Here is a 27,506-nt window from a genome sequence, read left to right on the forward strand (position 1 = left end):
TTTAAAGGTACCAAACTTTGGACGATGAAAGACAAGCTATGAAGCTTTGTGTATTCAGCAAATACGATGTCCAACACTGAGCAGAGATTCCGGATATGGACTCCTGTTTCATAGAATTCTTCATCAGCCTGGTGGGAGGACATAGAATTGCTTCACAAACTGAAAATAATTTTTTTACAGACGTTGACCTGCAGGCACATCTCACGATACAAAAATTATAAACTATAATACAAATAGTAATGAAAAAGAGTACATACCCCTTCTTATTTCGAATGAAGCACCTCTCTTCATTTAAAGACTTTCAGAGACTTTGAGACTCAAGATTTCATTTTGTACTTGTTATGGTTTGAAGGAATTCTATAAAGGTTGTCTATTACATATGTCTACGGTCATGGTGTTGCCTAGACATTGCTGATGGCCCCTGTGAGGAGGCTGGACTAGATGGGCTCACTTTGGCCTGACCCAGCAGCCAGGCTGTCCTTTCGGAGCCTCCAGGTCCAGAGGCAGTCTATCTGGATTCCCAGGCTCTTAGGGGTCTTTGGCCACTGTGAGAAGAGGAGGCGGGACTAGAGGGGCTCTGGCCTGATCCAGAAGACACTTTGCATGTTCCTGGCAAACCCACGTTCATCAGATGGAAGAATGTTTTCCACCGTGACAGTGAAATTAGATGCTGCCATTCCCTTTGTTTCCGGAATGTTTTGATTTCTCTGAGAATGCTTTTGCTTTGCCTTGCCACCCTGGACTCCTCCTGAGGGATGGCAGTGTTACCTAACGGTTAGAGTGTCTGAATAGGACCTTGGGAGACTAGGGTTTGAATCCCAGCTCAGCCATGAAGCGCATTCAGGAGACCTTGGGCCAGTCGCTCGGTCTAACCCGCCTCACAGGGATGTTGTGGGGGTTAAATGAAGATGCGGCAAACCATGTTTTCCCCCTTGAGTTCCTGGGAGGCAAAGGTGGGATAGAAATGCATAATAATAATAATAATAATAATAATAATAATAATGGACGCGGGTGGTGCTGTGGGTTAAACCACAGAGCCTAGGACTTGCCAATCAGAAGGTTGGCGGTTCGAATCCCCGTGACGGGGTGAGCTCCCATTGCTCGGTCCCTGCTCCTGCCAACCTAGCAGTTGGAAAGCATGGCAAAGTGCAAGTTGATAAATAGGTACCACGCCAGCGGGAAAGGTAAACGGCGTTTCCGTGCGCTGCTCTGGTTCGCCAGAAGCGGCTTAGTCCTGCTGGCCACATGACCCGGAAGCTGTACGCCGGCTCCCTCGGCCAATAAAGCGAGATGAGCGCCGCAACTCCAGAGTCGGCCACGACTGGACCTAATGGTCAGGGGTCCTTTTACCTTTAATAATAATGCAGTTAAACAAAGAATAAAAAGAAGACCCCCCCCATGAAAGTGGAATTGAGATTTCTGCACTGCAGGGGGTTGGACTAGAGGACCTTTGGGGGGCCCCTTCCGACTCTACAGATTTTGAGTCCATGAGTCTAGATTCTGAACAGACAGATATTTATCTCCCTCTCCCTTTCTGTCTGTTTCCTTCCTTTCCTCCTGTCACTCCTTCCGGCCTCTGACACATTCCGCACTTCAGGGAGGAAGGGAGCAAGCCTTGACTGCTGGCCAAAAGGCGAGTCAGGAGGCGAGGGAGAAGCCATGGCGAGCCTGGCTCTGCCACCTCACAGGCCCCGAGTCCCGCTGGTGGTGCCGGCCCTGACGCTGGGCATCCTGTGATTGCTGCCTCGCCTCCTCCTCCTCTTGGGTTTAGCATGCGGCTTCATAAATAAAAGGGGGAAATGAAAGCGGCAGAGACAAACCCTTGTGTGTTTCCGACTGAGTCACTCTGCTCACCCCCCCAGCATCTCTCTTGCCCCCCTCCCCTTTAACCTCATTCCCTGCAAACAGAAAACATCCCCCCCCTTTGCACCTCGGAAAACAAGAAAGGCCCTTTTCATCTTGGCATCTCAACTGTTTGGAAACATCCCATGGAAACCAAGCGCTTCGATGGCTGCTCCCCAGTGGCCAGACCTCTGCGTGGCACTTTCTCTGGGGAGAAAAAGGTTGGGGGGGGGGTTGCATTGCTGCTCCTTCACCCCCTACCAATAAAAAAAATCCCCTGCCCCCTCGTCCCGAGGAGCCTGCCCTCCTCCCTCTGTAAAAAAGAGCCTCGCCTCGATGTTCCAGGTTCCCTGGCACGAAAGGTTTCCTCTTGGCTGGGTTGGCGACGCTGCCAAGCTCCCCAGGGGGTGCCCCAAGGATAAATCTCCCTTTTGTCGGGGATGAAGGGGAAGCTGCGATGGTCACAGTCCTCAGAGCCCAAACAGAGGTGTGGGGCGAGTTTCCGAGCGCCGGCTTCCATTGTCCCCCTTGGCGACGGCCGTGGGGTCTTCTGAGGCCTTGGGTTGAGTCATCCAAAATGGCGGAGGGCTGAAAGTGTCCCTTGGGGGGGGGAGCCTGTTTCCTTTCAAGGCTGGCCCTCCGGCTCCCACCTTCCAAGAAGGGCATTGAACTGGCAGGCAAGAACCCCGAGGGGGAATTCAGGACACCAGCGCCAAAGTCCTTCGCCGTCAGCTCTGGAAATCCTCCAATGAGATGTCTTCACCTTGGCTGGAAAGGTGTTGAGGTCATCCTCCTCTCCCTACCTCCCCAAATGTGATGGCCTGGGACTCGGACTCGGAACCAGAGGAGTCTCAGTCTGCACCGGATTCTGTGCCTCAGGCATCATCTGAACCAAGTCTGGGGCCTGATCCTGAAGAGTCCCAGTCTGCACAGGTTCCCTTGCCACAAGCACCAGCTGGGCCGAGTCAGGGGCCGGATCCTGCCCTGGCTCCAGATGCAGGGATTCCCTCCTTGCCTCCAGCTGGGCCATCCCTTACAGCTGCTCCACTACCGGTTGGGTCAGGGGAGGCTGAGGCGGCCTCTGGGTCTAGTAACCCACCAACGTCTCCCGAGCGGCAGAGACTGAGGTCTGAGAGAAGGAGAGACCTGAGTTCTTGCAGGAGGAGTGCTTGCCTTTGGGAGAAACAGGGAAGTGAGTCACCGGGGGATCAGGACCGGTGGTTACCCTGACAGAGATAGAAGGCTGTCGGACCCCGCCCCAGGTTGCGGGAGCAACATTGCTGTAAACCAGATCCTGCCTGAGATCCTGTACCTGACCTTGCCTGGTTCCCTGCCTCGCATCCTGCCTTGGCCCTGTCGGACGGACTCCCAGCAGAACCTTCAGATTCTGGACCAGACCTGGACTGTGTTTCTCGGGTTACCCCTGGGCTCAGCACACCAAAGTCCAAAGTAGGACTGGAAGGAGGTCAAGGCCATCAGCTCCCAGAATTGTAGAGCTGGAAGGGACCCCGAGGGTCATCCAGTCCAGCCCCACCCAATGCAGGAAGATGGTCACCCAACCGCTGCTTAAAAATCTCCCAGGAAGGAGAGTCTTCCCAGGGAGCCCATTCGCTGTGAAAGAGCCAGGAGAGTAAATAAGGGCTGAGAGGAGAGGGAGATCATGGGTCAGAGGAGCGAAAGAGGGGCAAAGGAAGTGGCTTCAGGCTGACCAGGAACCCATCTAGCATGCACTGACTGGCAGTAGCTCTCCAGGGTTTCAGAAACGGGATATTCCCAGCTCTACCTGGGAATAGGTTTTGATATGTGTTGGAAGCCGGCCAGACGGGTGGAGGATGATGATGATTATTATTATTATTACTGGTGCTGGAGGAGACTCTGGAGAGTCCCATGGACTGCAAGAAGATCCAACCTCTCCATTCTGAAGGAATTCAGCCCTGAGTGCTCACTGGAAGGACAGATCCTGAAGCTGAGGCTCCAAGACTTTGGCCACCTCAGGAGAAGAGAAGACTCCCTGGAAATGACCCTGATGTTGGGAAAGATGGAGGGCACAAGGAGAAGGGGACGACGGAGGACGAGGTGGTGGGACAGTGTTCTCAAAGCTGCCAGCATGAGGGAGGCAGTGGAAGACAGGAGGGCCTGGCGTGCTCTGGTCCAGGGGGTCACAAAGAGGCGGACACCACTAAACAATTCAACAACAACCACTCTTAGATGTTGGGTATTGAGACCTTCTGCTTGCAAAGTCGGCGCTCTCCCACTGAGCCCTTCAACGGAGGCAAGTTTCTAGTCCTCCTGATCACGAAGGAAGGGCTGGCTTTCCCAGTTAGGCCACTGGTCTTTCTCACTCAGGACTGTCTACATCCCTGACTCGAACCCTCCCCTCCGGCCTCACTAGCACAGCTGCCGCTGCTCCCAAACTGGTTTGTCTTTTATCTAACTTTCAGTTTGCCTCCAAAAGGCTGAGACTTTGAGCCCTTTCTCAGGAGGGGGGTTGAGGGGGCGATGCCAGCCTTCTGGCCATGGGACTCCTCACCCCCCCCAGCCACCTCCTCGTCCATCGCTTATCCGAAACCTGAGTTGACCATCTGCCTTGGCAGCAGGCGGGCAGGAGATCGCGTTCCGTGTAGCCTCGTGCCTGGGACCGTCTCCAAGCAAATGCTTTTTTATGGAGGAGATTTTTAAGAGTTCCAAAAAGGAGAGGAGGGGAAAGTGTGCATTTGGCACCTGCCTCCCTTTGGGGCCAGGAGAGGGAATTCTGAAAATGGAAGTACCCCATTGTATTTATGAGACCCTGGCATGGTAGCTTTTCCTCCATGGATGGAAAAGTGCTCTGGGCTCAGGGTGGGGTGAGGTGGCAAGTCTTAATTTGAGCTGGGACTCAGTCCTGGAAGAGGATTTAGCCCAGGGATGCTTTAAGAGTCAGAGAATCATGGAATTGTAGAGTGGGAAGGGAACACAGAGGTCTTCTAGTCCAGCCCTCTACAATGCAAGCATTTTTCACCCAACGTGGGGCTCAAACCCACGACTCTGAGATTCAGAGTCTCATGCTCGACTGACTGAGCCAGGGCCGTCTTAGCCATAGGCGCTAGGGGTGTGGGGCACCCGAGCGCCAGGCTCTCAGGGGCGCCAGGCCAAGAGTCCAGGGCCTGAGAGTTGAGTCCCGGGAAAAGTCCGCCAGTCGGTCAAAGCGCCACGGTGGGCTCTTCTGCTGCGGGCGGCTGTGTGCCACGGGTTCAGGAGCGACTGAGCCAGTGAGATGCTGAGGCGGCCGGCCAGCTCTGCCCTCCTTTGTGCCTGGGACTGGGCAACCGGGGGGGGGGTCTAGTTATCTCCCGCTTGGACCCCTGCAATGCGCTCTATGTGGGGCTACCTTTGAAGGTGACCCGGAAACTGCAATTAATCCAGAATGCGGCAGCTAGACTGGGGACTGGGAGCAGCTGCCGAGACCACATAACACCAGTCCTGAAAGACCTACACTGGCTCCCAGTACGTTTCCGAGCACAATTCAAAGTGCTGGTGCTGACCTTTAAAGCCCTAAACGGCCTTGCCCAGTGTACCTAAAGGAGCGTCTCCATCCCCTTCACTCTGCCCGGACACTGAGGTCCAGCTCCAAGGGCCTTCTGGCGCTTCCCTCCCTACGAGAAGCAAAGCTACAGGGAACCAGGCAGAGGGCCTTCTCGGTGGTGGCACCTGCCCTGTGGAACGCCCTCCCACCAGAGGTCAAAGAGAAAAACAACTACCAGACTTTTAGAAGACATCTGAAGGTGGCCCTGTTTTTTAAGGGAAGCTTTTAATGTTTAATAGGTTAATGTATTTTAGTGTTGTTACGGAAGGGGGGATCTTCTCTTATTTAAGACTGCTAAGATCCAGCATGACTTCCTTAGATTTAAATTTTGAAGCAAGCTTGCAGTTTAAACTATGCACACTTAAGAAAGGCAGTCTGCCAGAGACAGAAGGAACAGACAACACACATAACAGACAACATGTAAACATACATATTCTCATATATGTATTAACAGACAACACACATAACAGACAACATGTAAACATGTAAACATATATATTCTCATCCTTTAGTTGGTTATTGCAAGGAGTTGGGCCACTACCTTTGGTTTCATTAAGTGAAATTAGTAGGAAGGTCCCACATGGTTTTATGAACCTCCTTGCCTCTTCAAACACACCACCAGTTAATCAAACTGGTAGGGCTCACAACGCTTGGTTGACTGGGTACCCCTTTATAGATGCATGCGTTGCTGTTGTTGCTTTTTTTTTGCTTTTTCCTTTTTTTTGGGGGGGTGTCTGGGATAGAGAAGGGGGAAAGAGAGGGGCTGATTAGGATTGGTATGAGGGGCTGATTAGGATTGGTATGTCTAGGGGTTTGGTATGCTTAGTACAGGGACGTATAGTAAAGAGGAGAAGGGGCTTCTAGTTGCCTGGCAACTTCCTTAGTGGGTTTTAGAGAGCTCTAGCTATCCGGTTCCTTGCGTTCCCTTTCCTATTTCCTTATTTCCTTATTTCCTTATTTCCTATAACCTGGGGTCTCTTTCCACTCTGCCGGTCCTGCCCAATTCCTCATGGGCTATCCCTCCTGGCAACCTCCTACCTATCGTCACATCTCAGGAAAAGGGGCCCTACTGGACGCCCGCGCCATGCGGTGCCAGATCGGGTGGTCCCTGGATAGAATTTCGGGTCGAAAATCCCCCTTGCTTTCGGAAGCGAGCTTACAGTACACGTGGTATGTAGCTCGACCGGTGCGGCTGGGATTGGGATAGAAAGCAAGACCACTTCCTGCCCCCTAGCAAGGACGCTCGGGAAGTTCGGAAAGAGAGCTCCAACCCCTTGCTTTCAACTGGGATGCCCGTTGCAGAGAGTCGGCTATCTTTCAAGTCGGGTCTCTCCGTCTTACTTTCGGGCTCCCAATTGGTGCGGCTGGCTGGAGATTTTAAGGAAAAGGGATAGAGCTCAGAACCCCCCTTTCGGGTTGAGCAGCGGTCCACGGTCTCTCTCACTAACCGGACCAAGAGAAAGGCAAGAAGGAGCGATAGAGAGGAGGGCAGAGAATTCAGTTGCCAGGAGACTTCCACCCCCTTCCCACCAGTGCACTGGATTTTCCTTTTTCCTTATACTCACGCGTCTTCTATGATGATCCCGGGATCGATGAATAAGCCGGCTGGATCCCTCTTTTGCTCCCCGGCTGAACTCCTAGGGCTTTCGATTACCACCCAGAAGATGGCTGGGGGTCCAAAAGGATCTTCCCAGGCAAAATGGCCTGGAGCCGGCTGAAGATTTCGGGGCCCCCAGTCAGCAGCTCGGGAGAACCGCAAGCCCCACGTTGGGTGCCAACTGTTACGGCTAAAATCTGGGTGCGGGGTTACTCTGCCACCCAGCTCATCGGACTAAGTCCGTGGGTCCCTGCGGAAGAAAATGAGCTCAGCCGGACACAGGAGCAAACTGCAGAAGGTCCAAGTTTATTGCGCAACAGGTTCAAGGCGAGATTGAACCCCGAGAAAGGGGTGACATGAACTTTTGAAATTTCCCTCCATATCCCAGAATACAGTGCAAAATACATCCCAGTTACATCATGAATACATTAAGAAGAGGTTGGGTTACACAGATTAACATATGGAGGAGGGAGGGGTGAATCAGGATGTGCTTATCTGCGCATATCTCCAGCTCTGCATATTCCCCCTCCCTCCTCCATCTGGCTCTCTGCATATTCACCCCTCCCTCCTCCATATGTTAATCTGTGTAACCCAACCTCTTCTTAATGTATTCATGATGTAACTGGGATGTATTTTGCACTGTATTCTGGGATATGGAGGGAAATTTCAAAAGTTCATGTCACCCCTTTCTCGGGGTTCAATCTCGCCTTGAACCTGTTGCGCAATAAACTTGGACCTTCTGCAGTTTGCTCCTGTGTCCGGCTGAGCTCATTTTCTTCCGCAGGGACCCACGGACTTAGTCCGATGAGCTGGGTGGCAGAGTAACCCCGCACCCAGATTTTAGCCGTAACAGTGTTTTTTGGGAAGCCACCCAGAGTAGCTGGGGAAGCCCAGCCAGATGGGCGGGGTATAAATAATAAATTATTATAATTATTTGCACCCCGGCTCCACATATGCTTAAGACGGCCCTGGCCTGAGCTATCCCTCAGGACATGAGCCTGCTGAATCAGGTCAATAGCCCATGAAGTCCACCGCCCTGTCATCACTGTGGCCAAAGGCCCCCACGGACCTCGATAGACTGCCTCTGGACCTGGAGGTTCCACAGGCCCCTCAGAAAAGCCTTCTAGATCAGGCCAGTGGTCCATAGAGAGCAGCGTCCTTTCCTCATAGCGCCCAACCAGATGCCTATTATGGGAAGCCCTGCAGGAGTGAGTCCTGCAGTCCCAAACGCTGCCACCTTCCAGTTATAATAACTTTTTAATTTTTGGTATGTTGACTGTAATCAACTGATGGGTTGAAAATAACGGACAAAAGTACCTCTGAACATGCACAAAGTACCTTGCCCTGGAGGGACCCCTCCACGTGTCTCTTTTATTGGTCCTTCATAATTCTTTGTGCTCATGTTGGGATCAGGGAAGTTGCCCACGATCCCACTTTCAATACTGCTTTGGGCCTTAACAGATATTGGGTCAGATGTCATGCTTGTTTTCTGATTGGTGTGTATCCAGGGCCTTCCCCTGCGACGTCTCTCAGGTGGGTGCCATGGCCATTCGAAGAGAGCAAGGGAGAAGTTCGGGGTGAGCTCTGCCCCTCCTTTTCTAGAAATATAGCCCTGTCATAACTTCCTACTGAAATAATGTCATACCTGTCAACTTACAGATTTGAAAATAAGGGATCAGCAGCCAAAATAAAGGATCAACAATTACTTTGATAAAATACATATTTTGTTGCCTGCAAATGGCTTTAGATACCTATTAGGTCCATAAATTACCATATAGCATATATTCAACACAAAAAAGCAACAATTTGTTATTGACAAAGCACAGCTGGACATAGAAAGGGCCCCATTACCTTCAGTAGCCTATTTAAGGGACATCATCAACAAGGGACAGCAGCGGGACATTTCGCTGGAATAAGGGACTGTCCCGCCAAATAAGGAACGCTTGACAGCTATGAATAATGTGATTTTTCACATGGCAGATGTACTATAAAAAAGAACTTCCAACTCTACAGTTTTATGATCCTGTGGGTTCACACAGCATTGTGGGAACTCCTTTCTGCAGGAAGAGCCACCAATTTGGATGGCTTTTAAGAGTATTGGACAAATTCATGGAGGAGGAGAGGCCTCTTGGTGGCTCCTAGCCATTTCCCCGTTGCTGGAAACGGCAGGAGGGGAGAGTTGCTCTTGTGTTCAAATCCTGATTGTGGGCTTTCCAAAAAAGGCATCTGGTCAGCCCCGGTGAGAACAGGAGGCTGGACTGGATCGGGCCCCTTTTGCAGCTGACCCAGCAGCCTCTTGTGATGTTCCTGTGTAGAGTTTGTTTATTTTATCCTGGTGATGTTTCGCTATAGTACAGGGAAGACCCTTCAGATGGCAATAGTGTGTTAACGTTGGGTAGGCATTGCAGAGTGACTGATTAAGAGGAACGATTTGTGGCCACATTTACACCATCCCTTGAAAGCTTTATCACACCACTTTAGGCAGTCATAGCTTCCCGCGAAGCATCCTGGGAATTGTAGCTTGTTAAGGGTGCTGAGAGTTGTTCGGAGACCCCAGAGCTCCTTGGGAAAAGGGACAGAGCCTTAAACCTCTCTGGAAATGTGCAAACTGTGTGTATATGAGTGAGGACAGCATACAAACGTGCATTGCCTATCATGGAAAACCACCTTGCAAAAAATGTGTCTTTATATTGCATACAAAATATGTGTTGATTTGGAGAATTTAGCACTAAAATCCTGATTCATTTTCACAAGGACCTTTTTTAAAAAAATTGGGAACTGATTTGGAAATGTGAATTTCGGACTGGAAACATGCAAAACTGAGCGAAAGCGAAATTGACCAATTGACTCTTCTTTGTCACTTCTGGTTTGGAGGTTGTGAGCTACAAAGGAGTGGACTTTGGGTGTGTCCTGATTGAATCAGTCTTAATTGGAGTGGTTCAGGGTTGCAGCAGCCAAAACCTACATGCAGAAAGAATCTCGGTGCTGGGGACATGGGCTTCGCAATGGAGTATACGGAGGGTGGGTTGTGCAGAGAAAGCACAAAGCTTCGAAGGAACAGGCAGCTTCAACAAGCTGTGAATACACAGCATTCTGGTACAAAACTGGGATTTTATTTTAATTTTCATTGTTGAATTTTGACAGTACAAGTGATGGACAGGAAGCTGTCAGCCAAGAGGTAAGCAGAGCCAGCACTTGCAGATACAAAATTGGATTTTCTTTTCAAAGCAGTTTTAAGGGTAGCGCACCCTTCCCCTTTGGGAAGAAGATTCAGGGCTCCACAATCCAGGATGAAACTCATAGGCTTGTAGAGCTGGAAGGACACCCAGTGGTCATCTAGCCCAACCCACTGCAATGCAGGGATCACAGGTTTGGAAGGAGCCCCTAAGAATGTGGCCATCGGGCAACTCAAGGAGCCGCCACCTTTGCAAAGAGGAGAGAGCGCCGGTTTCGGGGAGAAACGGACCCCCAGCGGGTCAAGGGCATAGCTGTCAACTTTCCCCTTTTCTTGCGAGGAATCCTATTCAGAATAAGGGAATTTCCCTTAAAAAATGGGAAACCTTGACCGCTATGGTCAAGCGACACATTTGCAAATGCTGTTCTCAGCTCCAGCATCTGGGGCCCCCCAAGACACTGAGGGGAACCACAAAACATTGCCTCTTCCTCTGGCGAGTGGAGACCCCGGGAGACCCCAGAGGGCACCTCCTGCCATTTCCTCCCTGGGCTGGAGAGACCACCGGCTCCTCCTCTTTGCCTAGAGCAGCGGTTCTCCACCTGTGGGTCTCCAGATGTTGGACTACAACTCCCATCATCCCTGACCACTGGTCACGCTGGCTAGGGATGATGGGAGTTGTAGTCCAACAACATCTGGGGACCCACAGGTGCAGAAACACTGGCTTAGAGGCCGCTGTGAAGGAGGCAAGGGGTGGGGGCTGCTAAGGAAGAGGCAGGTCCGGCCTCCAAGGAGACCACCAGCAGCGGCGACAGCAGGTGATGCGTTCCTCGGAGGCTGGGTCTGCTGCCCCTGTGGATCCTGCCCCCTGAGGCAGTTTCCTCATCTTCCCTCCTGGGTGGGCCGGCCACACTCCCTCCTGACCAGCTGGAAGAGAGAGGCTGCCTCTTTTGCACATCTCAGGCGGCCCTCCAAAGGTCTCCGGTGGACCCCGACTCCTGGATTTGGAAGCCCTGGGCGCCCCAAGTCCTCTTTGCAGAATGGAAACAGGATTCCCACCACATCACCACCCAGGGCTGGATTCAGGTTTGATGAGGGCCTCAGCTCCTGAAGGTAATGGGGCCCTTTATACGTCCAGCTGTCCTTTGTCAACAACAAATTGTCGCATATTCATGCTGAACATGGTAATTGATGGACCTAATGGGTATCTAAAGCCATTTGCACATAACAAAATGTGTATTTTATCAAAGGAATTGTTGAACTGAAATACAGTTAAGGAGAAGTATATTAATAGCAAAATACAATTAAGAAGTACCGTATATTAATAATTAATATTAATACTAATGATACTAATTATTAAGCTCTAACTTAAAATGATTGGGGGCCCATTACTTACATCATATGAGCCTACACAACACAAAATCCTGTTGCTGTGTGTAGGTTTTATTTTATTTGTTTTTTATCATATTTTGTAAATGTACATCCAGGGGTTTAATTTTTGGGGGGCCTCCAAGATAAGTTATAGCTTATCTGCAAATCTGGCCCTGTCACCACCTCTGGCTTTTCAAAAAATTCCCCCTGGGACCGTCTTCCTGCAAAGCAGGGGCTTTCCTAAGGAGCTACGGAAAAAGCAAGGTTCCAGTCCTCAGGGTTCGGAGTAAAGCACCAGTTTAAATAGACACACTGACTGGCAGCGCCTCTCAATGGTTTCAGGCAGAGGGCTTCCCCAGGATTGAACCTGGGTCCTCCTCTGTGCAAAACAGATGCTCTACCCGCTAGGCAACACGGCTGCACCCCAGACGCCTGCATTCCAGCCCAGGGCCCATCGTAAAGGATGCAGCCCCAAACCTGAGCTCCAGCTGGGCGCCAGCCTCTGCGCGCCTCCTTCCAGTGTTGTGTGTGGGGGGGGGGTTGTGCTAGATGACCTTTGGGGGTCCCCTACAGTTCTAAAATTCTGGGATTCCCAGCCCAACAAAAACCAGTCTCCTTCCTCCCCCTGCCGGCAGAGCCCTGCAGCGCCCCACCTCAGAGGGACCGCTCCGCAGGGGCTGCCTGCACACTCCAAAGCAGCGGCAAAGTGCTTTTTAAAAATAACCCAGATGCAGATTTTGATACCTGGGCAGCGGAGCGGAGGCCAAGGCTGGAGGAAGGCTGGCTGTGCTAATCCCCAGAGGGACGGGACAAAGGCTGCTTTGTGGGAAGGGGGATCAGTTTTCTCACCTGAAGACACAAGGATGGAGGAGGAGAAGATTTCTGGCTGGAGGGGGAGGAGGGGGAAAGGGAAGCTGGGTTGTCGGACATGGGGGGCGGCATTCTCCTTCCCTTGGGGTCCCTGCAGAACACGGCTGCGATGCGGGAGGAGACGGTAGCCAAATAATAATAACAATAATAATAATAATAATAATAATAATAATAATAATTTATTATTTATTAAAATAATACAGCATTCTAAAATCAATTCATTATAAAATCAGTTTGAATCAAATTGATGGCAACCATTGGGCTAGAGTTCTATGAGGATTACCGAAGGAGGGAGTCAGACTGCACCCTGACCAAAGGCCTGGTGGAAAAGCTCCGTCTTGCAGGCTCTGCGGAAGGATGTCAAGTCCCGCAGGGCCCTAGTCTCTTGGGACAGAGCGTTCTACCAGATCGGGGCCACACCCGAAAAAGCCCTGGCTCTGGTTGAGGCCAGCCTAACCTCTCTGTGGCTCAGGACCTCCAAGGTGTTTTTGTTTGAAGACCATAAGTTTCTCCGTGGGACGTACCAGGAGAGGCGGTCCCGTAGCCACGTGCCCAAATTGGGGTGTGTGTGTGTGTCATTTTCTGCATCTCTAGCAGGACAGATCAAAGCAATTCCTTCTTCACTCAGCTCATAGTTAGACAGTGGAACTCCTTTCCACATGAGTCAGGGGGGCCCAGCAGCTCGTTGTTGTTTAGTCATTTAGTCGTGTCCGCCTCTTCGTGACCCCCTGGACCAGAGCACGCCAGGCCCTCCTGTCTTCCACTGCCTCCCTCATGCTGGTCACTTCGAGAACACTGTCCCACCATCTCGTCCTCTGTCGTCCCCTTCTCCTTGCGCCCTCCATCTTTCCCAACATCAGGGTCTTTTCCAGGGAGTCTTCTCTTCTCATGAGGTGGCCAAAGTCTTGGAGCCTCAGCTTCAGGATCTGTCCTTCCAGTGAGCACTCAGGGCTGATTTCCTTCCGAATGGAGAGGTTGGATCTTCTTGCAGTCCATGGGACTCTCCAGAGTCTCCTCCAGCACCAGAATTCAAAAGCATCAATTCTTCGGCGATCAGCCTTCTTGATGGTCCAGCTCTCACTTCCATACATCACTACTGGGAAAACCAGAGCTAGCTCAGGTGGCCTTAAAAGGATTAGGCAAATTCAGGAAGGATGAGGGGGCTCTGGTGGCTAATAGCCAGAATGGCTTTGCTCCCCTGCAGGGCTACTGAATCCCAGTTGCTGGAGCCTTCCGACCGGAAGGAAACTGGTCCTTATCCTGACCCACTTCTCTCATTGTCCCATTTTCCCTCCTTGCTCAAAACCTCTGGCATTATACTAATTGGAAAGGGCCCAGTTTTAATTCCCACTGGCCCTTGTTCGCCGCCTCCACTCGCAGCTGGATGAAAAGACTACCCCAGGCTCTCCCTTTTCATCTCTTATTCCTTTGCAGCTAAACTTGGGTCCTACAATCAGGTCACTTCTTCTTCGGCTTCCTGATAAGCTGGCCAGGCGGCGGGAGAGGTGGGGTCGGCTCAGGGCAGATTCCCACGAAACACGGCCTCTCCCCCAGGAGAGTTTTATCAGCTCTGGGAAGAAACGGAGGCTTGTTTCTCGGAGATGGGCGATTACACCTTTCAGAAAACAGAAGCAGCCTGGCTGACCGCATTGTAAACGGCCACTGAAGTAGCATTGAAAAACAGCAGAAGAGTCCAAAGGGGTCCTATCTGGTCCTGTTCTCACAGCGGCGAAAACTCCCCGTAGAACTTAGGAATCCAGATAGACTGCCTCTGGACCTGGAGGTTCCACAAGGACATCAGAATAGCCATTGACCCACCTAGTCTTTAAAGCCCTAAACGGCCTCAGTCCAGTGTACCTGAAGGAGCATCTCCACCCGCATCGTTCTGCCCGGACACTGAGGTCCAGATCCGAGGGCCTTCTGGCAGTTCCCTCGCTGCGAGAAGCCAAGTTACACAGAACCAGGCAGAGGGCCTTCTCAGTAGTGGCACCCTCCCTGTGGAACGCCCTCCCACCAGATGTCAAAGAGAACAACAACTGCCAGACTTTTAGAAGACATCTGAAGGCAGCCCTGTTTCGGGAAGCCTTTAATGTTTAATAGACTATTGTGTTTTAATATTCTGGTGGAAGCTGCCCAGAGTGGCTGGGGAAATAATAAATAATAAATAATAAATAATAAATAATAAATAATAAATAATAAATAATAAATAATAAATAATAAATAATAAATAATAAATAATAAATAATAAATAATTATTGTTATTATTATTATTATTATTATTATTATTATTATTATTTAGCATCCAGTTCTCCAGCCAGATGCCCCCCCCCAAAGAGAAACCCACAAGCAGGGTCTGAGTACAGAGCCCCCTCCCTTCCTGGCGTTCAGAGGCATCACTGTCTAGGACTCTGGAGACAGAGCACAGCTGTCATGGCTGGCGGCTCTCTTCTCCACAAATTTGTCAAGCCCTCTTTTAAAGCTGTCCAGGTTAGTGGTTGTCGCTGCCTCCAGTGGCAGGGAGTTCCATGGACTAACTCTGCTGCTGCACTGTAAGTCCTTCCTTTTCCCTGTCCCAGATCTTCCAGCCTTCAGCTTCACTGGGCGCCTGTGCATTCTAGTCTTATGAGAGAGGGAAAGAAAACTTCTCTCTATCCATTTTCCCCATGCATTATTTGGCTGGGGGCCTCTCCTGACACGAGGGCCACATTTCTGCCCGGGAGATGACCCAGGGGCCACATGCCAGTGCTGGGCGGGGCCAGAGGCAGAGTGGGCAGGGCAACTGATGTCCGTGTACAGTAGGCAAGTTTCCCCACACTCCCCACTCAGGAAGGCGGCCCCTTCGCCTCTGTTGGAGGACTTTGAACGGAGTTTGGATGCCTCCTGCTCAAGGATCCTTGAACTACAGTTCCTGAATGGCTGGGGGTGGGCTAGATGGCCCTTGGAGGCCCCTTCCTACTCTGATTCTGTGACCTCAGAAGGTGTTGGGCTCTCCTTGGTTGGAGGTCTTTAAGGAGAGGTTGGGTGGCCACCTGGCCAGAAGTTTTTCCGCTGTGGTTTCTGCATTGCAGGGGGTTGGTCTAGATGGCCCTTGGGGTCCCTTCCGACTCTGCAGTTCTATGAGTCTGTCTCCTGCCTCTGGCCAGCCCCCTCCCTTGCCGACCCACTCCTGAAACGCTAAAGGAGTGCAGAAGCAGACGGTCCCCTCCGCGGAGAGCCATTAACTTCTCACAGGCATTAAACATTAACCGCATGTGGTTTCGCCGGCATTAATTAGGGCAGAGAGCGGAGCACAGGAGACTCCAAATGCACAGTGTGTAACAGTTTTATGCATCCTGCTCTCTGAGAAGGAGAAGGGGACCAGCCTGGGTCTTTCTCCAAATATCTCTCCCCCTACAAAAAATTAAATTGCATCTCTGGGGAAAGATGTTTCCTTCTCCAAAATCCATGCAAGGCTCTACCTTCCACTGGGACTTGGGAGACAATTCAGGACAGATCAAAGAAAGCCCCTTTCCACACAGGGCAGAGATGGAACTGTGGAACTCCCTGCTGCAGGGATGGCCAACGATTTGCAAGGCTTAAAAAGAGGATTGGATGAATTCGTGGAGGGGGAGGCTCTTGAAGGCTGCTAGCCACCAGGGCTGGGCTGTGCCCCCATGGTCCTCCTTTGACACCGAGAGAACAGGAGTCTGGCTTAGATCCGGGCTCTCTGGGCCGCACCCAGGAGGCCCTTCTGATAATTAATAATAATAATAATAATTTATTATTTATACCCCGCCCATCTGGCTGGGTTTCTCCAGCCACTCTGGGCGGCTTCCAACAGAATACTAAAATACAATAGCCTATTAAACATTAAAAGCTTCTCTAAACAGGGCTGCCTTCTGATGTCTTCTGAATGTCAGGTAGTTGTTGTTCTCTTTGACATCTGGTGGGAGAGAGTTCCACAGGGCAGGTGCCACCACCGAGAAGGCCCTCTGCCTGGTTCCCTGTAACTTGACTTCTTGAAGGGAGGGAACCGCCAGAAGGCCCTCAGAGCTGGACCTCAGTGTCCGGGCAGAATGATGGGGGTGGAGATGCTCCTTCAGGTATACTGGGCCGAAGCCGTTTAGGGCTTTAAAGGTCAGCACCAGCACTTTGAATTGTGCTCGGAAACGTACTGGGAGCCAATGTAGGTCTTTCAGGACCAGTGTTATGTGGTCTTGGCGGCCGCTCCCAGTCACCAGTCTGGCTGCCGCATTCTGGATTAGTTGCAGTTTCCGAGTCACCTTCAAAGGTAGCCCCACGGAGAGTGCATTGCAGTAGTCCAAGTGGGCTAATGAGGTTCTTGTGTCCCGCCCTCCACCTCACAGTCTTGAGTTGCAAGGTCCCGCTACAATATTCTAAGTGGAAATGAAACATTCCCCATGTGGCTATTTGCCTTTCAGAATTTCACCCTCTGTGATAAGGCTCTTGAGGGATCCGGGGAGCCTAACTGCATAGCAAAACTCACCGGAGGCTTTTAAGCAGAGGTTGGGGGACCACCTGCCTGGGATTCTTTAGCTGTGATTGTAGGGGGTGGGCTGGATGTCCTCTGGGGGTCCCTTCCAGCTCTACGATTCTATGAGCCCCTGGACTGGTTGCAAATAGGACGGTAGGCAGGTATGTAGAGGGAGGACTGCTCGGGGGCAGGCTGAGACTGGTGGGGCACTGCCCCATTTTCCTCCAAAGCTCTCCGTGGAACATTTTCAGAGATTCCTCCCCGCTCCTCTGCTGAAACAGCAGGGACGGCAGCAGCGCCACCCAAACATCACAGAGCCTTTCCTAGCCGCCAGCAAACTCTGGTTAAACTGTAACCTCAGGTCGCTTGAGAAAGAGGGTTGCTGCTGCAAATCTGTTTCTTCCTCCAGGGCACCACCGAGGTGCTGGAACAAGAGCCAGCTTGTTAAAACCTGTGTTTGGGCGTGGAGGGAACAGGCTGGGGCCACGGAGGCCATGTCTAGGAACTGAGGGTGTACAAGACCGGCACTCTCACAGCGCAGGGGGACGGAGAGGTGTAGGCCTTTCGCTGGAATTGCTCGTATTCCAAGCCCACGTCAAGGTCAACGCTGACTGCCTTCCGTCCTGGTTGCCTTGTGCGCTTTCGCAGCGCATAGCAAGCTGGGGTCTCTAGGAGTTTATTTATTCCAGTGCCATTCCTTCCAAGGCACCTTCAGCTTCGTTTGGCTGCGATTCCTGCATCACAGGGGGTTTGACTGGACAACTCTTTGGGTGACTCTTCCAAGCCTACAATTCTGCCATCAGTGACCTGGAATCCCTGATCTCCAGGAGCTCAGGCGTGTGTCAGCGTCTGCTTGTGTCAGAAGATTCAGGACAGACAAGAAAGTCCTTCTTCACGTCTTGTAAACTACGGAGCTCACTGATTTAGGAGGAGAGGGCTATCGCTGCCTGTGCTTGCGTCTCCACTGTTGGAGGCAGCAGCGCTTTTGAATCCCAAATTCTTGAAACGGGGAGGGGAGAGTGGGCTTGAGTTCAGATCTTGCTTGCGGGTTTCTTACTGGGGCTGCTGGTTCCCCACTGGGAGAGCAGGCCAGGGGGCTGGGCTGGATGGGTCCCTGTGGCCTGATGGAGCAGCGCTCCTCTTTTATTCCTAAACGCCCAGTTCCAAGCCACCTCGATTGCGTTTGAGAGCCCACCCAGTTCCTTCTCCCCAAAATCCAGCTTTGCAACCTGTCGCGAGGAAGCCAAGTGCTGCCTGCCTCCAAGCCGACAACATCATGTCCCTTTCCAAACTGTTCCCATGCTGCTTTCAGGCCTGGCAATTCTGCAGGTGGCAGCAGAGAAAGGGGAACTTGCTCCAGCACCACCGCTTGCTCCCCACTGAGGTGGCAGGATGTGTCCTGGTGGGAACTTGCCAACAAACCAGTGGCTGGAACAGAGCAAGCAGGCGAGAACCACAGGAGCAGGGAGCGAGTGCCAGCTGGCATCTTCCAGGACCCACAAAGCCACCTGCTTCCTCTCTCTCTTCTCCCTGCCAAAGCCTCTTCCCCAACACCCAGATCCTTGAGCCTCGTGGCAACACCAGCTTGGGACTAGCCTTGCTCTCCCTCTTTCCCTCATTCCAGGCTTTATCCTCCCGGTCGTTGTGATTTTGGCAAGGCCAGATTTCCCCGTAGCTTTGGATAAACCAGGGAGCAAGAGCAGAGACTGGGGGTTGTAAATGAGGAAGGCTGGGAGGTGGGCAGAGGAGGGCGACCAAGGGAGGTTGTGGGTCTGACCATCAAAGCTCATGAGGATCGGTTGAGGGAGCTGGAGATGCTTCACCTGGAGAAGAGAAGATGGAGAGCTGACGTGATGGCCATCGTCAGGTACCCGAGGGGCTGTCACATGAAGGGGGGGCAAGCTTGTCAAGGGCAGGACCCCAACAAAGTGATTCAAATTGCAAGAAAGGGAAGGACGACTGAACATTAGGAAGAACTTTCTTAGGCCAAGAGCTGTTTGACAGTGGTGGGCTCTCCTCCTTTGGAGGTTTCAAAGCAGAGGTTGGATAGTCCATCAGGCAGTCTTTAGCTGTGACTCCTGTTTTGCAGGGGGTTGGACTGGATGACCCTCAGGGTCCCTTCGAACTCTACAGTTCTATGAAAGCCTCTTCCCCAACAGCCAGATTCTGGAGCCTCATGGCAACATTGGCTTGAGAGGAGCTCCTCTCTCTGCCTCATCCAAGGCCTTCTCCTCCCAGGGTTGCGATGACGGCAGTGCCAGGTGTCCCCGAAGAGCTTTGGCTACACAGAGGAGCGGAACGGGAGCAGGAACTGGGGGTGGCAAATGCAAAAGACTGGACAGCTCCCCGCCAGATCTCTGCAGGCCCTGGAAACCTCAGCCTCCTTGCCTTGAGGAGCAGGGACCTGTCCGGGCTCCAGAGTAGAGGAGGAGGAGGCAGCGAGGGTGAAAAGAAGGGGATAGAAAGCACGGAGGTGAAAGCATTTGTCTGTTTTGCAGGGGGGAAGAGGCCAGACAGTGGCTGCATTGTATGCCGAGGAAGGGCCTGAATGGAGCTTGGAGGGACACAAAAAGCGCTTTGACAATCAGGAGTTCATTAGTATGCGTGGAGGGGAGCCTCGCTGCCTCTATCTCCCCCTCTCCATCTTTCTCTCTCTGCTTCCAAAGAGGCTGCGCTCTGTGTCACAGAGAGGTGAGCCATGCAGAAAAGAAGAGTGTGAAAGGGATTTGGGAAGGAGGTAAAAAAAATTGGAGGGGAGACAGACAGAGAGAGAGAGAGAGAGAGAGAGAGAGAGAGAGAGAGAGGCTGGGCACCCAGATGCACAGAAAGAGCCCGGCCTCTCTTTGTTACACGAAATAATGGAATTTTTGGCAGGTGGCTCTTGAAAAGGTGCAAGAGGGGAAAAGGTCCTCTGGAATTCTGAAAGGTTTGGGAGGGCAGCTTCCTTCCTCTGCACCCACTCTGACCTCCCCAAGGTGATTGGGGTGAGCAGGGGGAAAGAAATGAATCAGACGGGGTCTCCATCGTCTGGGCCTGATGGGCATAGGGCTTGCCCATTTTATTTCCTATTTCCTTCCCTCTCGCCCAAGATCTTTAAGGAAGTGTCTCCTTGATGAACGTCTTGCTAGAGGTGTTTAAAATGCACAAGTCACCTTCAGGTTCTATGGATAAAAACTAATTCATCATGACCACCAAGTTTCCTGCAAATTCCTGCAGAATTTGCAGAGCAGAGGGACTCTGAATGGACACTGAATTTTTCATTAGGAGGGAGGAAGGAAGTTCTTTGTGCAGGAATCTGTGATGGCCAACACCTTGGATGGCTTTAAAAGAGGATTGGATAAATTGAGGGAGGAGAGGGATCTGCGATAATAATAAAGTGCATCATTTCAATAAATAGCTCTAAGGGATTGATGGATGAGCAGAACTAATTTGAAATACAAATCTGGCTGGCAGATCCTAGGATCCTTGTCAGGGCAGAGTTCAGCTATCAGATGGTCAGAATCCCAGAATCGTAGCGATGGAAGGGATTCAAAGGGTCACCTGGTGCAATCCCCTGTAATGAAGAAAGGAAGGAAAGTGCTGAGAGTGTCCTACTGGGACCCAGGAGAGAGCAGGGCTCAAATGCCCATTCTGGCCATGAACCAGAGTCATTCCCTCTCTAAGCCTAACCTGCCTCTCAGGGCTGTTGTGCAGGATTAAATGATGAGGGAGAGAACCATTTACGCCAAGCTCCTGGGAGAAAAACAAGTGTGATATCAGGAAGGATATCTTGCAAGTGCTTCACAACTGATTCACAGATGGAACTCCCTGCCTATTGAGATCAAGCAGGCAGCTTTTCTGTACTCTTTCTGGTGCCTGCTAAAAACAAAACCCTGTTTAGACAAGCTTAGAAAATCGAAGTAATTTTAATCTGTTTCTGTATGTTAACTTTCCTATGTTTTAAAGGAGGGTTGCGGATTTTTCTTGATTCTACTGTTTTCTCTTTGGTAAACTGCTTTGAGTTTTGTTTGTTTGTTTGCAATTTAAGAGTGTGTAAATTCCATGACATGGATGAATAAATAAATGTTTCAAAGTAGTGAGGTGTTTTGCACGAGGCGGAAAGCCCTGGGGCGATACACACTTAGAAAGTTGAGCTATGCATTTGAAAATGTGGGCTGACTTGAGGCTTTTGAAGAGAAATTCCGCCCAGAAATTCTCCCCTAACATACCTGCTCTGAAGCTTATCAGAGACCGAGAGATTAAAGGGGCAACCTTCGCACTGGCTAGGAAGAAGTTTGAAGCAACTGAAAAGGGGGGGGGTCATTCAGCTTAAAACTTGCCACTGCTCTGACCCAGGGCAGCTGCCCTCAGTTTCAGGAAGGAAGTCTTCCCCACCCATAGCTGGGACCTTCTGTATGCAAGGCAGCTGTTCTGCCACTGAGCTGCGGACCTTGCCTGTAAAATAAGCCAAGATTCCAGTCCTCATGGTTCTGAACCAAGGGTTGAAATAGGAACGCAGGAAGCTGCCTTCGCCGAGGCAGACCAACGGGTTCCTCTCGCTCATAGGTGTCTGCACTGACAGGCAATGGCACTCCCGGGTTCCAGGTGGGAGACATTCCCAGACCAACCTGGGGGTAGCCTTCTGCAGGCAAAGCAGCTGCTCTCCCACTGCGTAAGGCTTCCTCGCCGAACCAGCTTGTAATGAGCTTTTGAGGCATGGCTGCAAAAGGGGTCGTTACAGCCCCAGGCCTCAGGAGTTCAGTTCCAAAAAGGTTCAGGCTGCCGGTGATGGACCCCCAGTCAAGGCACCTGTTGTTCGGATAACTGTCTTCCTTTCCTGCTGGTGAAGGATTCCAGCGAAGAGCTTTTCAGCGGTGGAGAAGGCTGCCTCAGGAAGTTGGAGGTTCTTAAGCCAAGGCTGCATGAGGGTCTGTCAGGGGCTTGGGCAAAATGACCCGGCCAGGACCCCTCCTAACTCTGCTTCTACGAAAGGCGATTCAGATGAGACACTAGCACTCACTTTTTGCTGGCAGGTTTTTAAAGGGAGGCTGCATGGCCGCCTGTCAGGGGTTATTTAGTTGTGACTACTGCACTGCAGGGGGTTGGACTAGATGTCCCTCGGGGGTCCCTTGCAACTCTACAATTTCACGAAGAAGGAGAAGAAGCTGGCAGGGCAGAGGAGGCAGAACAAACTCCCGGGAACATGGAATGCCAGGCTGGCAAAGCTCTGTGAGAGAAAGCTCTGTGTGTTTCCCACATGCAGCAGCCCACACAGGCATGCGTCCGTCCGCTCTCGTTCTGAGCGCCCAGCTGAGCACCCTGAACCAAGTCAGGGGACGCCCAGGGATAAAGCCAGAGGGACGGAGTGAGACGGGGGACTTCATCCCTCCAGGAGGCGATGGGGCCAGCCAAGGAATAAACATGGCTGGCGGGGATTAAGGTGGGCCACTGAACTTGCCAAGAAGAGCTCAAGACGGGAGAGACAGATCATTTGCTACAAGATTTCCCTTGTTTCCCCGCTGTCAGGATGTATCCGGTTTTGGAGGTGGGATGTTTAATATTCTGCCCTGCAATCTCTATCAAGCAGCTGGGGTGGCAATTCAGGGTGCACAAACCTGTCACTTTTGGTCCTCATTTCCTCAAAATTTAAATTTACATCTCAATATTCCTGCAGCAATTTGTTTTTCAAACACGAAAATGGGTTAGTGCCCGAGTGCAAATTGCTCCAAATAAAAAAACTTTTTTGCACGCCGTTTTGACTAAAGTTCATATTTTCTGCAAGCGTTCCCCAAATACAATGCAGTTTTGCATTCTGAAGTGCACTGTTTCCAACTTCTTTGGCTGGAGAAGTGATTGCAAAATTCAGAGGAGCGCAAATCCCAAAGGGCGGGTTTCGTGTGTTGGATCAAGTGCACGTTAGAGAGTTTCTCACTGAAAGGCATGCCAAAAAATATTTTCTCCCCCCCCCCGAGTTGCAACAGGAAGTTAGTGAAGCCCCCGAATCCACCCAGACATTTTGCTCGCCCAGAGGGGTCTCTCCTTCGCAACTGGCCAAAGAGGAGTGCAGGTAGGTAGAACTCCCGAGACGGAAACTCGCTACCTGTGGAACATCTCAGGAAGACCCACTGTCCACCTGCTCAAAGTCCAATCGCCCTCCTCACCATCCTGTTGTGGCTTCCACCGTTTCACGGAGTCTTACCTTGAGTCCAGCAAAGGTCCGAAGAGCAAAACTGGCCAAGGGTCAGGGTTCAACCGGACTTTTTGCCGAAGGGAATCTGAGCTAAATCGAGGTTGCTCCTTCTCGTCCCGCTGCCCCTGTGTGTGTGTGTGTGAACTCTCTCTTGCACACACTTCCCAAACCTGGGGCTCCAAGAGGCAGGATTCAACCACAGCTGCCAACACAGGGGCTCGGAGGCTTCTCGCAATGGCTTTTAAATTCAGGACCCACCATCAGATAAGAGCTGCTCTGAAAGGCTGAGTCTGCCCCATGGATTTTGTGCCTCTTTCCCCCCTCTCTCTTTCTTTTTCTCCCTTACAAAACTTTGCTCAAGTTCAATTGAATGAAAGGATTTATTTTGTTTTGTTTTTTTAAAGCAGGGGGCGGAAGAGGGAGGTGATTGACGTCTTCGGCAGGCCTATCGCAGGAGGGCAGTGGCAAGGGACAATGGCAGGAGGTGGAGCTGTGCGGAGTGTAGAAGAAAAGGGGGGAGAGAGAAATCTGGCAGTGAAAGGTGGGAGGGGAGTGGGCACCAACAGGCAGAGCCGGAGGGTTAAAGTTTGAGAGGCGAGTTAATGAGATGGAAATCAAATCGCTCGCTGGGGATAGGGTTGCCTCCCTGCCCCAAACCCTCTGTGTTAAAAGGTCACGGGACAAGGGAGAGGAGAAGGCAGAATGAAAGGGGGGAGGGAGAGGCGTATTTAATTACAGCTGGATTTAAAAGGCACATGAATACTGTTGCAGAGGGAGCCCCTGTCCGTGGAGGCGCAGCGCCAGAGGTGGCGGCAACGGAGGACGACACCTGCGCGAGCTGTGAACAGATTAGTCCTTCCCATCCTCTTGGGACCTGCGTGAGGTTCCCACGGCACCCGGCCTCCTCCCATCTCCCCGCAAAAGACTTCACAGGCACCAGTTGCGTAGCAAAGGAGGAAAGCAATCTTTTAGTGCGGCGGAACCGACCCTTTGGAACTCCCCGCCTATGGACACCAGGCAGGAGGCGCCTTTACTGAATGCTTTTTGGTACCTGTCAAGAAACATCGCTGTTTAGGTGAGGCTGTTGATGTAGGTGCCATCTGTTCTTCGTTTATTGCTGGTTTTTGTCTTTCGAATGTTTTAAAAGAGCTGCTTTTACTGGTGATTTTATTGTTTTAAGCTCTTAGCGATCCACTTGGAGGGGTTTAGGGTTTATTATCCTTATTAAAAAGTTCTACACTGCGCTTCATCCGAGGATCACAGGGTGTTTTATGATATAAAACTACAAAACCACATAACATAATAACAAACTAAAACAATAACCCCCCACCCACAGTTTAAAAGGCCTGGGAGAAGAGAAATGTCTTTGCCCAGCACTTAAAGATCTGCAGTGAAGGTACCAAGCGAGTGTCCCTGGGGAGAACATGCCACAAGTGGGGAGTCACTGCAGAAAAGGCCTCTTCTCAGGTTGCTGCCCTCCAGGCCTCTTGTGGACGAGGAAGGGCCCCAGACTAGGAACGTAAGGTACAATTAAGCAGTGCATAGATTTTATGAAACAAAATAAATATAGTGGGGCAGGAGAGCTGAAAATACAGTGGTACCTCGGATTACAGATGCTTCAGGTTACAGATTCCGCTGACCCAGAAATAGTACCTCAGGTTAAGAACTTTGCTTCAGGATGAGAACAGAAATCACACGGCAGCAGAGGGAGGCCCCATTAGCTAAAGTGGTGCTTCAGGTTAAGAACAGTTTCAGGTTAAGAATGGACCTCCGGAACAAATTAAGTTCTTAACCCGAGGTACCGCTGTAATGCCAATATATTTCACATCCGGCCCCTTTGGTTTCAGATAGTACATGGGTAGATGAGTCTAAAACACCCAGGACACAAATTTTCACGGCCCTCTAGCGGCTCTGGTGGCTCATTAACCAGAAGTAATGTGTTGTTGTTTAGTCGTTTAGTTGTGTCCGCCTCTTTGTGACCCCCTGGAGCAGAGCACGCCAGGCATTCCTGTCTTCCACTGCCTCCCTCATGCTGGTAGCTTCGAGAACACTGTCCCACCATCTCGTCCTCTGTTGCCCCCTTCTCCTTGGGCCCTCCATCTTTCTCCTTTTCCAGGGAGTCTTCTCTTCTCATGAGGTGGCCAAAGTCTTGGAGCCTCAGCTTCAGGATCTGTCCTTCCAGGGAGCACTCAGGGCTGGTTTCCTTCAGAATGGAGAGGTTGGATCTTCTTGCAGTCCATGGGACTCTCAAGAGTCTCCTCCAGCACCAGAATTCAAAAGCATCCATTCTTCGGCGATCAGCCTTCTTTATGGTCCAGCTCTCACTTCCATACATCACCACTGGGAAAACCATAACTTTAACTATACGGACCTTTTACAGATAGGTAGCCGTGTTGGTCTGCCATAGTCAAAATAAAAAAAATCCTTCCAGTAGCACCTTAAAGACCAACTAAGTTAGTTCTTGGTATGAGCTTTCGTGTGCATGCACACGAAAGCTCATACCAAGAACTAACTTAGTTGGCCTTTAAGGTGCTACTGGGAGGATTTTTTTTATTTTATACGGACCTTTGTTGGCAAAGTGATGTCTCTACTTTTTAAGATGCTGTCTAGGTTTGTCATTGCTTTTCCCCCAGGAAGCAGGCGTCTTTTAATTTCATGGCTGCTGTCACCATCTGCAGTGATCATGGAGCCCAAGAAAGTAAAATCTCTCACTGCCTCCATTTCTTCCCCTTCTATTTGCCAGGAGGTGATGGGACCAGTGGCCATGATCTTCATTTTTTGATGTTGAGCTTCAGACCATATTTTTCACTCTCCTCTTTCACCCTCATTAAAAGGTTCTTTAATTCCACCTTACTTTCTGCCATCAAGGTTGTGTCATCTGCATATCTGATGTTGTTGATATTTCTTCTGGCAATCTTAATTCCGTCTTGGGATTCATCCAGCCCAGCCTTTCGCATGATGAATTCTGCATATAAGTTAAATAAGCAGGGAGACAATATACAGCCTTGCCGTACTCCTTTCCCAATTTTGAACCAATCAGTTGTTCCATATCCAGTTCTAACTGTAGCTTCTTGTCCCACATAGAGATTTCTCAGGAGACAGATGAGGTGATCAGGCACTCCCATTTCTTTAAGAACTTGCCATAGTTTGCTGTGTTCGACACAGTCAAAGGCTTTTGCATAGTCAATGAAGCAAAAGTAGATGTCTCTCTAGAACTCTCTAGCTTGCAAACATGTGAGAAGTAATGTATTTAGTGTTAAACTCTGGAAGCATAGACTCCATTCTGACCACACTAAGCCTCGGGAGGAACCTCAAGTTTCAGAGGCAGTCTATCTGAATTCCTAGGTTCTTAAGGACATTTGGCCTTAAGGATGCTGGATTATATGGTCCTGATTCAGTTGCTCCAGGGCTCTTCTTGAGTCCTGATGCTGAAATTGCTCAGAATGGATTTTCCATGTTCAAAGACAGAATAGCTCCGGATCCCAGATGCACTGCCAAGTTCTTGCCTATACTATACTGGGTCTTCAGCATCTGGGATTCAGAGGCAGAAGGGAAAGGGAAAGGATCTCTGGACGGTTGAGTCCAGTCAAAGGCGACTATGGGGTTGTGCCGATCATCTTGCTTTCAGGCTGAGGGAGCCGGCATTTGTCCACAGACAGCTTTCTGGGTCTTGTGGGCAGCAGGACTAAAATGGCACAACAGAACACCATGATGGAAGCCAGAGCACATGGAAACACCATTTACCTTCCTGCCAAAGCGGTACCTATTTATCTATTTGCACTGGTGTGTTTTCAAACTGGCAGAAGTTGGGACAGAGCTCACCCCATCATGGGGATTCAAACCGCCAACCTTCTGATCAGCAAGCCCAAGAGGCTCAGTGGTTAAGACCACAACACCACCTGCTCCCTGATTCAGAGGTATACTTTATCTGAACATGGAGGTTCCATTCCTACCCATCACCACCAGCTGGCCTCCCTCTTTCACCTTGATCTGACAGGACCTTCCCTGAGTTCATGTCCTCATGTGATCAACTCCATCACCAGGGCCACAGATTTGTCGTGGCGAATTATTTCTAGCAGTACGGCACTCCTCTGTCTCTGTCTGGGAGTTGGAGGAACTGGCACAATCATCACCCAGCACAATACAGAGACTTGCAAAATTACGCATTTTGTGGTTTTCCCTATGACTAAAGGAGCTGGGTGCTGAACTTTAAGGTTATTGTTCTGGGGGAACCAAGGGACTTAATTGAACCTTCAGAGTACAACAGGTTTCTTGGCTGCGTTCTCCTTCCTCTTGTTTCAACATAATATATTTAGCTATTTTATAAAACATAAGATTGTAAGAAGAGCCCGTCTGCTGGATCAAGCCAGAGGACCATCTACTCCAGCCCCCTGTTCTCACAGCGGCTGACCAGATGCTTCATTTGGGAAACCCGTGAGCAGGATCCGA

At 50.8% G+C, this 27,506-nt stretch overlaps 1 protein-coding gene across 1 annotated transcript in view; it reads right to left on the reverse strand.

The window, feature by feature from the left end:
* The window catches only part of KCNJ10 (potassium inwardly rectifying channel subfamily J member 10), a 34,516-nt gene extending 10,793 nt beyond the window's left edge, over window positions 1–23,723 (reverse strand). Inside the window, exon 1 of the mRNA XM_082202415.1 lies at window positions 23,067–23,723. The gene's annotated coding sequence lies outside the window, so the exon portion shown is untranslated. The remainder of the gene's footprint in view (window positions 1–23,066) is intronic.
* Window positions 23,724–27,506: the final 3,783 nt, after the last annotated feature.

The sequence above is a fragment of the Podarcis vaucheri genome, assembly GCF_965113315.1.
Source record: "Podarcis vaucheri genome assembly, chromosome: 16".
NCBI classification, from domain to species: domain Eukaryota; kingdom Metazoa; phylum Chordata; class Lepidosauria; order Squamata; family Lacertidae; genus Podarcis; species Podarcis vaucheri.